At 30.6% G+C, this 19,001-nt stretch overlaps 1 long non-coding RNA gene across 1 annotated transcript; it reads left to right on the forward strand.

Moving 5' to 3' along the window:
• Positions 1-5,963: 5,963 nt before the first annotated feature.
• LOC119662334 lies at positions 5,964-8,162 on the forward strand. Its single transcript, XR_005250756.1, has 3 exons — positions 5,964-6,397; positions 7,656-7,755; positions 7,820-8,162. It is a non-coding gene; the product is annotated as an uncharacterized LOC119662334 (long non-coding RNA).
• The last annotated feature ends 10,839 nt before the right edge of the window (positions 8,163-19,001 follow it).

Below are 19,001 nucleotides of genomic sequence, written 5' to 3' on the forward strand. Positions count from 1 at the left end.
TAGAACTTCTTGAATAGCATATGATTTTATTCATAGATAAGTCAAAATGTGGATCAGAGTTATAGGTTAAGCATGTATTGAAAATAAGGCAATAATTAGCAATAATTAGGGTATATGAGTCCAACGGTAATATCGTTTGTGAGGAGCGTTCCACATTATACAAATGGTTTTTGATTTCCATATGAGATTAAAAGTATTCCAAAGCAAATAATGGTTTATTCAATATATATATATGATGTAGTAAATTGATATGGGTTGCTGCCATAAATGTTTGGGAAACTCTGGAAACTTTGGGGGTAAAATAATTCGTCACCTTAAAATACTGTCTTTGGGCATTTTTTAAATGCTAAAAATGACATGTCATTGACATATGTCTGAGTTTTAAGTATATAGTATTTTAGTGTCCAATATCGAACTCTTAAGGGTTACTTAAAGAAAGTGTGCATTATAAAACTGGGTCTTAAAAACTTTTGAAAAAAACTCAATAATATTTTTTGGGAACGATGAAATCTAAAATGTATTATAGCTTTTAATTGGTTCTTAGCGGCATAGGTAACGTCTCAAGTAAATGAGTACATATCATTAAAATGAACCAATGTAAGAAATATATATATATATATATATATATATTAGTTCCTAGTAATATACATCTTCATCAAATGTTATAACTTCTACGATATCTACGATATTGCTATTAAATGCTGGTAGTATTTTTACGAGTTATATTATTCTATCTATTCCTTATCTACTCCTTGAGAGAACATCTACTGTCTAAATGGAGTTAAATAAAAATGCAAGTACACCAAAATTCTTTGCTTGACGTTATAAATTGTGAGAAAAACTCTTAACATTAGAAAGTATTTATTTATTGGTTTTGTATTTTAAGACAGAGGAACATTGTGAGATTTGAACTCACTAAAACCACATCTCAGTCATTGGTTCCTACAGGTTAAATGTTAAAATCCTATTCTAGTAATCAAGATAAAGGCAGACATTAAGAGCCGAGTAGAATACAGAAGGGTTAGTATTTGCAAAACAAATCTGTCTAAACCGAAATTGGAAACAAGTGAGGACAGGAATTAAGGATGTTCTTGCTAGGTAATTATTACTGACTAAGAATAAGTGATTGTTGTAAACACGATTATAGAGCGGGATTTCAACAAAGACGCGGACTATATCATCCAGATAAAGCTAAAGGAATTGAGGTGGTTTATATCCCATATTATTAAATAGTTCGATCGAAAAATGAGGTGAGCGCAGAATACCAGGGAGAACGCCTGGTAAAGTATCGTATCGCTGCGGATTACTGAAAGTAATCTTTTTACTCGATGTTAGAAGATTTGTTGATGTTGGAGTTAGAGAATTGTCTGCCATCGAGTTTGCACTTATATTTAATACAGTCTCAGAACACTCTTCTTTCAAACTCTCGAAGGCTTTCCATTTGACTAGATGAGATTTCGTAGTAAATGAAAAATGAATATGCAAAGATTGGTCGTACTAGTTGTTTGTAATAAAGCATTTTGGTTTGACCATTTAGCAGATTGATTCAAGGTCAAGAAGTCGAAGAGTGGCATTCTTGATGATGATGTTACTAACTTGCGTAAATTGTGTTTAGAAGTGAAATTCACTTCCAAGTATTTTTTGATCGATCGGTAAGGTTGTTAGGTACGGATAGGTTTTCTTAATTTTGTCTGTATAAATTAGGAAAAATATTTTTTTGGATTTTATAATTCAATTTATATGTGTAGCGCACACAATGCTCCGACCTTGTTTCGGTAGTCCAACATGGTAGTCAGAATTGTGTGGTTTACGAGTGCACAATACATAATACAATAACGGATAACATTTAGTCGCAGGTATATTGACAGTCGCAGGTATATTGACAGTATAAGCAAAAATGTTAAAGAACTTATTTTTTGATATATAAAAAATTTAAGATTGGAAAATTGCTCGGAAAGGAATCGGAACCTGTTTCGACATATTGTGTATGGTGAGAATATACGCAAAGTATTGTGATCGTTATATATATATAATATATAATATGTATAATATATAATATACATAAAACATAATAAAATATATATAATATAATATATATCATATATAATATAAATATATATATATGTTTAAATATTGTGTTGAAATAATAACTTTACTAATGATATAAATTCTGCTTTAATTTTCATAAAAGTTTATATATGTATATTATATATTGCAATATTTAGCATATAAGAATGTAAAAGTTTATGATTTTAACGTGCTGTATATATATCCTAGAAAGTGTGAAGATTATTTAAATTTTTTAAATATTTAACTAAATCAGCATTAGTACAAGTATATGTCAAAATTTTTATGCGAGAGCTACAGCGACAATATATTTTTACTTATGGATCCAGAACCCAGCTCATATTATATGCTGTCATATAATATATCGAAAGCTCTTCTTCTTCTCTTAATTAAAAAATGACGTCTATGCGAGAACTACTGTGACAATATATTTTTTGACATATGAGTCTTATAAGTTCTTAGCTTTAGTTATGGATCCGGAACCCAGCTAACATTATTTGATGCCATATAATATATCGAAAGCTCTTCTTCTTCTGCTTTTTCTCTTAACTAAGAAAATCACGTCTATGCGAGACCTACTGTGACAATATATTTTTTGACATATGAGTCTTATAAGTTCTTAGCTTTAGTTATGGATCCGGAACCCAGCTAACATTATTTGATGCCATATAATATATCGAAAGCTCTTCTTCTTCTGCTTTTTCTCTTAACTAAGAAAATCACGTCTATGCGAGACCTACTGTGACAATATATTTTTTGACATATGAGTCTTATAAGTTCTTAGCTTTAGTTATGGATCCGGAACCCAGCTAACATTATTTGATGCCATATAATATATCGAAAGCTCTTCTTCTTCTGCTTTTTCTCTTAACTAAGAAAATCACGTCTATGCGAGACCTACTGCGACAATACATTTTTTGACATATGAGTCTTATAAGTTCTTAGCTTTACTTATGGATCCGGAACCCAGCTAACATTATTTGATGCCATATAATATATCGAAAGCTCTTCTTCTTCTGCTTTTTCTCTTAACTAAGAAAATCACGTCTATGCGAGACCTACTGCGACAATACATTTTTTGACATATGAGTCTTTTAAGTTCTTAGCTTTACTTATGGATCCGGAACCTAGCTGACATTATTTGATACCAAAGCTCTTCTTCTTCTTCTCTCAATTAAAAAATCACGTCTATGCGAGAACTACTGCGACAATACATTTTTTGACATATGAGCCTTTTAAGTTCTTAGCTTTACTTATGGATCCAGAACCCAGCTTATATTATTTGATACCAAAGCTCTTCTTCTTCTTCTCTCAATTAAAAAATCACGTCTATGTGAAAACTACCGCGACAATATATTTTTTGACATATGAGTCTTATAAGTTCTTAGCTTTACTTATGGATCCGGAACCCAGCTAACATTATTTGATGCCATATAATATATCGAAAGCTCTTCTTCTTCTGCTTTTTCTCTTAACTAAGAAAATCACGTCTATGCGAGAACTACTGTGACAACATATTTTTTGACATATGAGTCTTTTAAGTTCTTAGCTTTACTTATGGATCCGGAACCTAGCTGACATTATTTGATGCCATATAATATATCGAAAGCTCTTCTTCTTCTGCTTTTTCTCTTAACTAAGAAAATCACGTCTATGCGAGACCTACTGCGACAATACATTTTTTGACATATGAGTCTTATAAGTTCTTAGCTTTACTTATGGATCCGGAACCCAGCTAACATTATTTGATGCCATATAATATATCGAAAGCTCTTCTTCTTCTGCTTTTTCTCTTAACTAAGAAAATCACGTCTATGCGAGAACTACTGTGACAATATATTTTTTGACATATGAGTCTTTTAAGTTCTTAGCTTTACTTATGGATCCGGAACCCAGCTAACATTATTTGATGCCATATAATATATCGAAAGCTCTTCTTCTTCTGCTTTTTCTCTTAACTAAGAAAATCACGTCTATGCGAGACCTACTGTGACAATATATTTTTTGACATATGAGTCTTATAAGTTCTTAGCTTTACTTATGGATCCGGAACCCAGCTAACATTATTTGATGCCATATAATATATCGAAAGCTCTTCTTCTTCTGCTTTTTCTCTTAACTAAGAAAATCACGTCTATGCGAGAACTACTGCGACAATATATTTTTTGACATATGAGTCTTTTAAGTTCTTATCTTTACTTATGGATTCAGAACCCAGCTTATATTACATGATGCCAAATAATATATCAAAGTTCTTCTTCTGCTTTTTCTCTTAACTAAGAAAATCACGTCTATGCGAGAACTACTGTGACAATACATTTTTTGACATATGAGTCTTATAAGTTCTTAGCTTTACTTATGGATCTGGAACCCAGCTGACATTATTTGATACCAAAGCTCTTCTTCTTCTTCTCTTAATTAAAAAATCACGTCTATGCGAGAACTACTGCGACAATATATTTTTTGACATATGAGTCTTATAAGTTCTTAGCTTTACTTATAGATCCAGAACCCAGCTAATATTATATTATGCCATATAATATATCGAAAGCTCTTCTTCTTCTGCTTTTTCTCTTAACTAAGAAAATCACGTCTATGCGAGACCTACTGCGACAATACATTTTTTGACATATGAGTTTTTTAAGTTCTATGCTTTACTTATGGATCCAGAACCCAGCTTATATTATATGATGCCATATAATATACTAAAGCTTTTCTTAGCAGACTTCACTGAAGTTACTATATTTCATATCTGATATTTGAGTCGTTGATGGGTTTCAATTATTTTTAGACGTGCGCAATAGAAACTTTGTTTTCTTAAAATTTTTGCTGTCGTGTTTACACTAAAAAGCAACACTGCTGCTTGCGTATGTTGTAGCGGAACGCGAATGAAGAGTGCGACGCATTAGCAATGCCAACGAAGCAGCAGACATTCTTGCTTGCGAAGAGGAGTTTAATGGTGGCATACTTTTTTATTGCCACACTGGATAATGAATCAAGTGAACGTGTGCACAAAAATCAAAACGCGGGGCGCAGTGATATATTCAACTAAAATATTATTATTTATTTAATTAATTTCAATGACGATAATACATTTTAAATAAATACAAATTAAAAAAAAAATGAGAAATGAACAAGATTTTTTCATATTTCAAAAAAAAACAGAGAATTCAATTACGTTTAAGAAGCGCCGCCAATTACTAGTTTCGCACTTGACTTGAATCCTTCAAAAAGTGGCGAATAGCAAGCAAAATGCATACATAAACATTTTTTTATAGTCGAACTTCATGCAGCTGAACTTAGTAATGTGAATGCAGCGAATTAAATTCTACGGCAGCGGCAGCGGCAACGGCAACGGCAAGGAAAACAGCTGTGTTAATTGTGCCAAGCACAAATGGATAGCTTCAATCAATTAAAAGTCAGTTAAACGAAGCGAGGGTGGAGTCGTAACATAATGGATTGACTACACTTGGCCAGTGCAATGATATGCCATTGGTAGATCATTTCATAGGCTATTTTAGGCTTATTCAAATAAATTTCTCTGCGGCAGCGCTGCATAGCTGTGCTTGTGGTAAATCATCAACATAGCAGCTGTGCTCTATGGACGTTTTTACCTGGAAATGCATTCTTCATACAGGGGTTGATTTAGTTTAATTCTGTGCTTCATGCGTTCACTGAATCAAAAGTATTTCCACAAATACACATTTGCGCTTCACTCAACAAATATACAGACATACACACACACACACACACATATATATATATAATTTGTTTATTTACAAATGTAAATACAGTTTAATACAAAAAAAAAAAATATATGAATACTACGTCGCAGCAAAAAGCAAACGAAAGCGAAAATGTCTAAACACAACTCAACGAAAACAAAAAAAAAAAAATTTGTATTATTTTCTATTTGTCCACAATTTCTGAACACAAAAGGTAAACGCCGTGGCAGTAGCACAGAAGCAACCCGCTTGCTTGCTCTCGCTGCCGGAATAAGAATGCTGCGAATGAATGTTGTCACTCGCGTCGAGGTGTTGTATCTCCGCGCGCGTCTTTTACCAGGCAAGCAGAAAAATAAGTTGGGTACCTGCGACAAAAGCGATTTCGATTTCTCATACATGCTTACGAATTTTGGACGCTGCAGAATATAATTTTAATGGTTACATGTGCGTGAGCGTGAAAGAGTAAGCTATAGTCTTCTGCACAGAAGAAGACTACCAGCTAACATGTGCTGTTGCAGAGTGTGCACCAAATGGCGATAGATGGCGCAACATTGGTTTGTGTATTGGCTAATGAACTGTGAATTTTTTTTAGACTTATATTTTGGGTGAGCAACAATATTTTTAATAATTTTTTTGGTGTTATTTCATTTTATTTAATTTAATAAGCTAATAATAATAATAAATAATATATTCAATAATTATGGAAATAAATAATAATTAAAATAATGATATAATTGTATATTTTATTTTATTTTATTATGTTGTAATTCTACATTTAATAAAATAATAAAATTCTAAAATTCTGAAATATATATTCTATATTCTAATATTTATATATATATAACTATAATATTGATATAATATTATTATATGAACACATTTTTTATTTAATAATGATATAACAATATTATTTTAATAAACATTTATATAATTACAGTAATATTTAATTATGTTTGTATACAATTATATTAATATTTCGATAAATAGAGAAATTTTGAACAGTAGTGAGCTACAACAACAAAAACTATTTTTATATTATTTTAATTAATTGTACTTGCGACTGATAATACAGCTGTTTCAAGTATAGTCAAACACCCATCATCAGTGGTTTTGGACATAACTCCTGTATTTAATTTTTCGTAAATAATTTTTTGAGACAGCAAGTATTAAGGATTGAACTCGTGCCCTGCCAAATTGTAAGCTCAGAGTCAGCGCTTCTTAACCAACTGACCCTTTTTTTATTTTATACATAAAATAATTTTATTTTATTTTAGTCATTCTTAGGGTATAGATGTCTATAGACTATATGTAAAATGTCGGTAACAATAACATTTTTTAGAAACTAATTTAAAAAGTTGTATATTATAAAACATTAACCAATTAATCCGTACAAAAATATACAATAATGTTATGCAATAATAATATTATTAAAAATTATAAAACGTTTATAATTAAATAATAATAGATAACATAATAGTAATAAATACTAATATTAAATGATATAGTAGTATTAAATAATAATTTTAAGTTATATAATATTAACAAATGTGAATAAAAAAGTAATTCAATTATAAAATAATTAAATATAATTTATTATATGTAATTAATATATATTCATTTATATAATATAACTAAATATAATATAAATAAATAATAATTAAATAAATATTAAATTATATATAATTTAAATAATAATTTAAATAAATTAATTATATAAGAAATCATTAAAAAAAAAATATGATTAAACGCATAATTTGATCATTAATATATAATTCTTTTATTAGTATGATTAGTAAAAGCATGTAGTGAAAAATATTATTTAAAATTTATACAATTTTTCAATATTAATAATTATATATTCAGATATGATCGACGATGCCGAACTGAGATATAATGTCAACAGCTAAAATTTTGGTAAAAAATAGTTTTTTTCTTCTCTGAATTTGGTACTGGAGATTGAAAGGTAATATGTTTTTATTAAACAATATTCAAGAATTAACTCATTAACCATTAACTCATTATTTCAGGACTCAACTTTAAATTATTTTACTTTCATTGCCGTCAAAAGTGATGTAAATAATAAAATCAATGAAATATATCTGCAAGAGTTACTGATCTGTGGTCGTTGTATTAGTCTGAGGGGACTGGTACAGCAGGAGATATTAATGGATTACAAGTTGAATATTTGGCTTAGTACGAATACATTATCCTAATAGGATCAATATCAGCGGATAACTGTTTAAGGAAAATGAAGTTATTCTCAAGAATGACAATAACAGCAGTCATCAGATAATTCTATATATCAATGTCACCAAGAAAAATTGTGATTAAAATTAAATGTTAATATAATACAAGGCAGCTCTAAATACTTTAAAGCAACTAAAAAAATTGAGATGAAATTTACTTATTCAAAAATTTCGAACATTTTATTTTTATATGTTTATTATTATTATTTTTATTTTTATAAGGAATTATGTATATATGAATATATGTCAATTTTTAATTCTATAATAAGTGATAGCACGACTTCACAGTATATATCAAATCTCTATCAGAACTTTTCCCGGATGAACCATGCTTAAAATTCTGAATGTTACAAATTGGAAACACAATCCTCATCACAGATGATTTTTGAATAGATGGAAATGTAGCTTTATATATTATTAAACTTCATTTCAAGTTGCTTGTTAAATGACAAAGAATTTCAATAGGTTATAATGATATACTATATCTATAAGATTATTTTAATAATTGACGAAAATAATTGTTAACGAAAACTGAACACATAAAGTTAAGAAAACATTATGTTACAATATAAGAGCAAATACTGGGGATCACGTGTGATTTATTCATATATCAGATATATAATCCTATAAAAAAAAATTCTAAAAACTTAAAAAAAAAATTCTTTTGAGAGGTGGAAAAAAAATGTAAATGTTTCATGGTGTCCCTGTCTTTAAAATGAAGTGGATATAAGTTATTATCAGCGAGGCCAAGACAATAGACGATAAGTCTTTTATAATCATATGAAGTAATTTCTAATAGTAACCCTCTTTTGATCGAGGCAACAGAAAGCAAAGGATGTGGTCTAAGGAGGGGGCAGATAATAGGAGCAGATAATAGGAACAACCTTATACAACATAGAGTGAAACAGAGTTCGCTTATTTGGCTTATATATACAAAATGTGCTGTATAGTCCATATACTGTGTTTTATTAAGAATCATAGTTTTTTTTATCGGATTGCTTTCATTTTTAAACAGATCCAGACCACATTGCGATGAATGGCCACAAAACATTTCGTAACTTCGAAATGTTTTCGATAAGAAAATTGTGAAAAGCTAAATGAGTTATTTAGCAAATGGGGACTTCCTAACGGCAGATATAAAAATTTGGTATTATCTATAAATAATTAAAATCCGGATCAATCGACACAATGTAATAATTACCAAGCAATCAGTCTGTAGTCGGTTGACTCTTATCATGTTTGAAGACACTTGAAGGCAAGGCTAGAAGAAATATACAAGGAGACTAGAAGATTAACTATGAAGGGAACATATAGTCTTTAATTCCGGTTAACAAATACAAGTCTCTATATAAAGTTTCAGACAACTTTGACTAAAAGACGACTTTGACTCTTTATAAAAAGAGAGTGCTCGATTCCTATACTACATCAGAATGTGAAAAACTTAACAAATTTAATGTCAAGCATTTAATTTATAATAAAACTTTTTTAAATCTTTGAAAATAAGCACATTTTTTCTTGTTAAACATATTCGAAATATTATTGCTTTACGAGTATATTTTTCGCTTCTTCAGTTTTATGTTCGATATTACCGACACCCACTAAAAGGCATTAAATTTGTAAAGCGCCAAACTTTCATAAATTCTCTGGCACAGCTGGGCACTGAGTTACGTGAAAATGTTCTTAAAGATTTTCTTTTTAAAAATATCTAAATAAATTTAATAATTTCAGATGAAAATGTGTTCCTCCGTGCGTTTGGTATTGTTCGAGTATGGTAAGTGTACGTACGTACGGGTGTTTGTGTACCGGCGGATGCGTGCGCACCCATGCCAAGAAGTCAACAATCTGAATTATAACAATTTTATAGTTCACTTATGGGCCATTAGAAAAAAATAAACTAGAAAATTAAATATAGCCGCGGCATTGTGTAAAGTGATAAAAACAGCGATTATTCGCGTTTGAACATATTTTCCAACAAGTCATTAAAAATTAATAGATCCTCATTTAGTAAACGAGAGAGAATACGTATAATATATAACTATTTGATACGATTGGATTGTGAGATGGAAAACAATGGAATATTTCGTGTTACAACTCAATTAAGGATTCTTAAGTCATAAAAATACTGCTATTAAACTGGTCTATCCAAAGCTAGAAACGAGTTTAGTGACTTGAAGTGATCATCAATATATAACTTCCGCTCAAAAATGACGCAGTATACATTAGTTCAGCTTAAAAAATAAGTTTGCCTTTATTTTCTTCCATAATCTAACCCACTTCGCGGATTTCATTTTCCTTGAAGGTAAAGAAGAGCATTCAATATGGGGGCAATGAAGTTAATTAAAGATATACCCGGAAAAATATTTAAATAATATTTTATAATACAAAGACTCTAGATATGGTAATGACTCTTTCCAACATGTGAATGATTGGTAACCAGAATATGTGTTTGAACAGATACTCGTTTATGAGATACTGACTTTCCTTAACATGTGAACGATTGGTGTTGAAGATACTTGAACGGGTACTTGTTGATCTGTTCATAACGTAATCACTTTCCTTGATGAATATGTTGATAATTTAAAAATATCAAATGGTAATGCCATATAAACCTCTGTGCCATTTTTTTTTTAATGGCACAATGGGTTTTACTTCTGTTGTAATTATCGAATGCTTTGTTTGGACAGATCAATAAAGAACGGTAAAGTCTAACTCTGGAAAAAAAGCTTGGAGTAACTAATATAGAATACTTTTATCAAAATAGTAGTAATTCTTAAAGATCACTGAAAAAAAATCAATGTACCAGTATTTCCTAATGTGGGGCATACGCCTCATAGAGTAGCAAATTACTAAAATTTGGGTTTTATGTAAATTGATTCTCTTAGGAGTTGATCCTTTTAGGAGTTGATCCTCTTAGGAGTTGATCCTTTTAGTTGAGAGACACTTCTAGTTGTGGAGCTATGTGATGTGTCTATTTGTTCTATAGGAACAAAAAAAAGCAAAATAATACCGAGAAACATTGTTCTGAACTAATGTTATTCCATCAACATCCTTCTTTGGTGCTTTTTAGGTAGTATTTGATAGAGAGCCAGTTGAATATTGTCTACTATACAATTATAGTATAGCTATAAATAAAAACTAATTAGCAATATTTTTATGTTGGGAATTTAAAATAGCCTATATTAATCTATAATATTACGGTATAATGATTAATACTTAATTTAATTAGTTAAAGCAGACGATTTCGTCACTCCTTCTGTTTTAAGGAGTGATTAAGCTTATGTGTTGTAGTGAACTTCAAGTCTTTTTTTATATGCTTCAGCCTGAAGCGTAATTATTATATCAACTATCGGAACTTGCAAGTAACGATGTAGGTTGCTGTTACGGACATACAATGGAGCATTGGTAATTGTTCTTAGGATGTAATTTTGATATCGTTGGATTATCTGCTTATTTGACTCAGATGTGCAACCTTGTAGTTGAGATCCGTAGGTCCAAATTGGACATAGTACCTGCATGTATATTATCAGCTTGTTTTCGATTGACATAACGGAATGTCATTCAAGTAGTCACCTAATTCAGTTGAATGTAAGGTTTAGTTCTTGACGTGTTCATACCACCGAAGTCTCGCATCTAGCCTAGTCATGCCCGAGTATTTAGCTTTATTTGCGTATGCGTATGAGTTATCTATGAGTTAATGGATCACAACTATTGTACTTATGCTACTAGTATCATCAGTGAATCTTATGTCTTTGGAGCGTGTGTTGGCTTATAAAAAAAATGATGAGTATCTTTCGACAGCAAATTTGTGAAAGTTCCCAATTTAAATTTTGAAAAATTGATTTTTTCGATAATTTCTTAATAAATTTGTAGAAAATTAAAGGTTTAAATTTAAATTTATAAAATTTATTTGACTTTGTTTCTTTAGGAATTATTTATGTCTCGAAAATTAGTGAAAGAATTTGTGGTATTTGAAATTTATTCGCATTGCTTAATAGTTGAGACGTTTTAATGTGTAAAAATATTAAAAATTTCGATGAAATTTTTTATAGATATTTTCGTGTGCTCTATAAAAATAATTGTTTGGTGCCAAATAAAAATATATATATTTTTTAATACTTATATTCTATTTAAATGCAGCATTTACAGATGTTGTCTTGTATTTTGTATTTTGGTATTTTTATTAATAAATGCAAAATAAATGTTTTCGTTTCTTTTCAAATTGGTGCACAAATGTTCGCTAGCAAAACATAATTTAAATTCAACAATCTTATTTGATATTCGTAGTATCCCAAGTGATACCCTACACAATAGATGGGAGAGTCTGGTATTACCACTTGGTGAAGAAACTCAACTACGTCTTCTAAGCACTTTATTATTGTTAGGATATCATACCTATAATCATATAATTCATAGTATGAAAGTGATTAAATTTTCACACTTCTAGAGATTGAAGACATTTCTATGGCGTACTACGGCCAGAAGAGTCCTATTGTACCAATTTCACCATTTATTACACAAAGCTTTTTAAAGCTTTGTAAACAAAGTCCAAAACTAAATCCAGAGAAGAACTCCTAATCTGTTCTGGTGACAGAAAGTCCATATTATTATTTAACTAATGGGCTATTAAAGCACCCTGAACTAAAAGATCTATTGTGCGCCTAAAAGCCCAACTAGGACAATTTTAGACTATTTATAAATCTTGTAATTGCTGTGGACTTAATTTTACCTATTTGACTTGGGACTAATATCCCGTTTCCAAGGTAATCGAGTCTACGTCTTGCCACCGCTGGACAGTTGCATAGAACATGTTCTGATGTTTCCTTCTCCTTATGACAGAGTCGACAGGAGTCACTTTCTGCCACACCTATAATCTTCATGTGGTAATTAAGTCTACAGTGTCCTGTAAGAAGTTTAGTGTAGATTTTAATATCGTTTCTGCTAAGGCCAAGAATAGCATCAACTTTGATGTGTTTAGGATCAATGAATCTTTTTGACTCTCGCATGCCTGTTTGGGCTCTCCAGTGTTCAAGTAGATGTTGTTTCGTCCGTTCACATAATAAGCTATTTGTGAAGCTATTTGTTATCCCGCAGAAGGGCTCTGGACCAATGAAAGCAGTACATGCATAAGAAACAAGTCCATAAGAAATAAGTTTTTTCTGTGCGTTATTAAAGCTGGACAGTCACAATGAATATGCATATCAGTTTCTTCATCTTTGAGGCATAATAATATTGCGTTAGTTTCGAACTAATAAAGAAAATAAAATAAAGAAAAAATACTAATACATATCTTACAAACGAAAGTGTGTTTTTGCATCAATTAATATTGAATTTAATTACTTGAATATGTGTGGTTCTAGAATATAGCGCAATAGGTCTCCAAATATGTAACAAAGAGTAATTAACACATATTTGAGACACGAAAGAGTTATGAATGTTTGTGGTACTCAAGGGTTGTAACAATAGCTATCAGTAATTTTTAGCTAAAATATAGCACAAAATATAGGACAAAATTTTAACAAAAAAACCCTGGTCTTAGTGTTTCCTGATGCTTAAAAACAGCAGTCACACGATAAAATCTGTAACTCACAGCAGTTTAAAGTCGGTTGCAGTTCAATTGAGCCACCCTATATGAACATAATCATAATTTGTAAACTATAGCAAAAACTATATTCCGTAGCTACCCATCAAGTAAGGATGGATGTTAAGTTTCCTTTTTCTGCCATATTTTTTGTTTACTCTTTTATTTTAGTATATAAACTCAAGAAGTGCTGACATAATGTACATGCAAGTTGAGACGTGCCTTGATCGAAATAGTCAGAATTGTTCGATATGCTCAAAAGTTTTACTTATAAATATTTCTGAGAGGTTTTTTTCGCATACTACTCGAAAGTGAATCACTGAAATCTTCATCTATTCACGAAAAAGGGGTTTTCTGAGCACTGAGGTATTATTCAAGTCGGTATTTTTTTGCTGCAAAAGTAAAATTTAGTCTCAATTGACAGATGACATAAAAGAGAATTGTTGACGAATACTGAAGTTGACTTCAAAAAGTCTGTTTAAAAAATGTTTTGATGATGGAGTTATTCTTGACGATATAGGTAAGTATATTATTTTGGAAGTGTTTACATTTGAAGATAATACAATACATTTTGAGGAATAAGACATATATTATGTTTTATTGATATAGGAGAACATGATATTTATTCTATATAGATCTATGTTTTAAGTCATTCTATCAATAGCGTTTTTTTTTCATTTTGCTTAAGACATTTCCAAAACATTGTTTTTGAACATATTAACCGATTTTTTCTGCCGACGAAAACCTTTGTTCAAGTGATTTGTCATTAATAAACATTGATATCCTACCTATTAAAAATTTTGTTTTATGACATCCAAAATTTTATGTACTTAGACGGTGTCGGAAACTTTGGTGTTTCAAAATTTATGTTTTGCAAAAAGTCTGTGATATGTTAATTTCGGAGACCTATTTTGTTTGAAAACCTTTTATAAAATTCTTTGGGAAATTTATTTTAATCAATGAGGAAAATTTAAATTAAGTGTAGAGGATTGCAAGTCGTATCTAGCCAAATTAAAAATATTTATTCACTTTATATATAAAATTTATTAAAAAATTTCCTATTTTAATTAAGATTTTTTTACGTTGAATTTAAAATTTTTGACGATTTTGATGGGCAAATTAAGTTGAGTGAGAAAAACACACTGTAAAAAATTATTTAATAAATTACCAGAATCTCAATCTGTACAAATGGTTGCCTGTGATAATAGGCCATTTGTTAAACATAAATTCAAGCAAATGTTATTGGGCACAGGGATCGAGGGTATTACCTCTATAAGATGTAGTGTATATACGCACTAAATTTTTAATGATTTGATTAGGCGAGAATTTGTGTGTTTGGCGTTATTTGAGGTCACGTGTTGAAATTTATGATATTAAATAAAATTTAAATGAAATTAATTTAAAGATTTGTAAATATATATAGACGTATTTTCATAAAATAATATATTATTTTCAAATTGTGTTTATGCGTAAGACTTTAATGGGAATTTTTTTGTTTAATATTCGAAGTGATTGGGAAGATTAAGTCTTACAGTTAGTGGAATTTAAGTAATTAGGTTTTTAAATGTACTTATACACTGTGAATCATCAACCAAAATAGAAAAGCCGTAAGTATATCCTAGTTTAATGGACATCCTTATGAACAGTTATAAGTTTAGAACAGTTAGTTAATAGAAAAATATTATGTATCCTTTTGAATGCTGTGTGGAGTAAAAATTCGATGGGCAAATCCCTCAAATCTGTACAATAAACTAAAGAGTCAGAACTAAGTTTAAAAATTGTTAGGTTAAACAGATTTTTAGAAAAATTTTAGATCAAATTGTTTATTCCTGAGAGGATATATGTTAGTCTCTCATATAGAACGGTAGTCTGTAGTATAAAGTACTTATAAAGCAGTTTGAGTATCATATTATTTACGGTGACTTCAATTTGATGTAGCACATATATAATTATAAATACTTCTTTAATATGTGTCGTTATATTTATATATATTATGTTGATTCTCGGCAAAAAGAGTGATATAAACTGATGTCTTTGAACCACGATAATGGTATTGTTGAGTAAATATCGTTCAGGATATCGGAAGAATATCGGATTTTACTGATTAACATCTGTAATACTAACATCTGTCAACACCACAGATAGTTGGAAGCAGTATAGTTTTCTACATTACCTTTTAACTGTAAGGGATCCAGTTGTTAACTTTGGAGTTGGATTGGCAATAGTTTGGTTTGATGCAACAGTTTGTTGGTTTAAATATTAGCTTCTAAGAGTGGTATATAGTGTATTTAAAATTAATATATTAATTTTATTTAGTACAGAAAGATCTTCATTATTATTATTATTACGTGAAAAATCCTAGAAACAGCGATTCAGGAGATCTATTGTGTTAGCCTAAGTTGCCTTAATCTCTCCTTTTAATAAATATGAGCGTGTTGTATATTTTTATTTTGCAATATATGTATGCTATCTCTTTCTCAGTCAACGAATCCATAATTAAGGTATATAAGTTTGCTGAAAATCAATTTTGCTGATCTTAACCTATATCGTGTTGATCGAAACCCGGTAAGAATTGTGTTATACTCTCTTGCAGTTAGCAATTTATTAATTAATATTGTTATTATTTATTATATTTTATTCTTATAAATTATTTTGTGTGGGTTAATAAATATTTTAGTCTATTTTTGGGTTGTACAGTTCTTTTAATGGTTTTTATTTGGAATTCATTTTTATAGCTTAGTTTTTCCATAACTTCGTTATAGAATCGGCCAGGTTCGATTAATTATTACTGACCTTCTGATTTTGTAAGGCAAGCAGTTCTTTCGTTACTTTCGTGTCCTTTTTACACTGTAAGTCTACTAATTGTAAATTTTGGAACTTGTTTAGACAATATAGACAATTAAGAGCGAATGTCGAAATGATTGCATATTCAGAAATATATTATTTTCGTAGAGCAAGTTCTATAAGTATTCTAGTTATGAAATTAGAATGAGATTGGAGTTAGTGTTTTCGAAAATACAATATACGATTATTAAGTTATACAGCGCAGTTATTAAAATTAATGGAATTTTGATATAACCACTTACAGGCATATAACCCATACTTAATGTAAAAACTTGAACTTAATAATTTATGAAGTTGTTATCATCAATACACATACTTTTTTTGGACAACGTAAGACCTCAAAAAGTATTATTTATTGGAATTAATGTTAAGTGAAAAGGGTTACTATCCCATCAATGCTTCACTAATATTTGACTTGTTCTTGTGCTAATAATTTGGTACCGTAAGATGATGATGGCTGATGATGCATAACAGCCAGAGGAAATTATGAGTCATAAATAACCAAAACCGCTGGAAAGAATCATAAAATGTATTTTGACATTTAAGCGCAGTTTTGGTCGTAATGCCTAAATTTGCTAGCAATAAAGTTGAAGTAATATTATTTATTAAACGGCTGCCAAAGTTTTTGCAGTCTTTTGTTAATTCCGGCAGTCTTTAGATACGAGCTGGACAGTGAAATAATAAAAAGAGCTCAACAAATTATTAGGCACACACGCAAAAGGTGTGTGCGAATGCATTTAGTTTGTTGCATTTGCATTTCAAAAATTTTGGACAAACTGTGCCACACATTTTTTCCAGTAATTTTCGCTGCACTTAAAGCTCGCCACTTCACTTCTCGCGCCGCAAATTGGCGTCTCACATCAACAGGCTTCCAATGTTTACTTATCCTGTGGTAGTGCGCCTATTTTGGCCACTGCCGTATGCCTTGTTGCGCGCCTAAATTTACTCATTCATCTGGCCGGTAAGTGATCCTAACTTTCTGCTCCTTTGCGCACTGTGGGTAGGCATGAGCACAATCTTTCATGCGTTTAATTATAAACTGCAGCGCAAGGTGCTCTCACACATTCACGACCGCAACCTGGTACTGGTACTGGTACTGGTGCTAGTGCTGGTGCTGGTGCAAGTGCACGGATACGTAAGTACGCGCTATGCCTCGAGGGTGCAGTTTCTTTGAAGACCAGGCAACGATGTGCAGATACCTCACAACAACGAAGTGCGCCACTACATGCGTTCGTACGCTTGTGATGCGCATCGCTAATTGAAATGTACTGCAATGTGTGGTGCGCGCTTTGAACTCACTTTCAACGCGGATCTGTTATTAATAATTACTCGTATAAGTATCTTTGCAGTGAGTAGAAATTCTAAAAAATATTTCATTTATGAATTACGAGTATTAAAGGTTTGTTGGACGGTTCGGTTGGGTTTGGTAGCAAATTTGTTGCATTTAATATTAGTGTAAGTAATACTCAATTTAGTTGTCTGGCGGTCTATTGGCCGGCCTCTGTTGGTTCCATGCTTGGCGTAATGCCTTCGCTACAATTATGCGTTACAGCAGGCAATAATGGAACCGTTTATCATCTGCGTATTTTTTTCGCTCTTTCCTTTGTTGACAAGTTTTTGGCATTCCCTCCTCGCAATGCAGCAGTACTCGTAAACGACTGAAGTTGCTATTACCAGGAATCGGCGGTTAAATTGCAATAAAAGGATTTGTTCACATCTGAATTTTAAGTTAAATTGTAAATTAGTTCTGCAAACAGTTCGTTTATTTTGGTTCAATTTTTGTTCAGCTGAAGTTGAAGCTGAAGTAGAAGGAAGGAAGTAACTAAATGAAGTGAGTTTTTATAATCTGTTAATTACAGGTTTCCTTATCAAAACAGATGCATGTTCCATACTTTCCGTATGAATAATAAATAAATTTACGAAATGTAAAATTGATCAAATTTTATATTATGAACTGTAATCGGAATACTATTAAGTTCTCTATACGATATGAAATGAACTAAGTAAGTAAGTGAACAGGAACTTTTAGAGAAGAGATATATCTGCAGTGATGTATCTGAGCTATTAACCTCATATATCATATACTGAAATATTATCAAAATTTGTTTAATTTTTAGAACCTTCTAAATGAATATAATGTTTACAAAACAGTTACATCCTATAATCAAATATAGTACGAAGAAACGATAAAGAAACACAATTACGATGCTTTTGAGCGAATGTATAAGATTGTGACATGTGACGAATAGTAGTATTATATGCGTATAAGACTAATATTAAACAGCAATCGATTATACGGATGCTTCATAATAGACATAATTCAACAAAGATTGCTCAAACTGGAAGGACTTCAACACAAACGTAAGCCACATTGGACAAAAATAGACAATCCTAAATGATATATCACCGTTTGAATTCAGCGGAGGTATAAGATTAATCACCCAACAAATATATATAATATATGTAGCTCCATAATGCGGGCTATCACATAACGTTGCAAACAACTGCCTTTTGGAGCATTTAAAGTATACAAATAATAAA

Source organism: Teleopsis dalmanni, chromosome X, assembly GCF_002237135.1.
Source record: "Teleopsis dalmanni isolate 2A chromosome X, ASM223713v2, whole genome shotgun sequence".
Taxonomy (NCBI): Eukaryota; Metazoa; Arthropoda; class Insecta; order Diptera; family Diopsidae; genus Teleopsis; species Teleopsis dalmanni.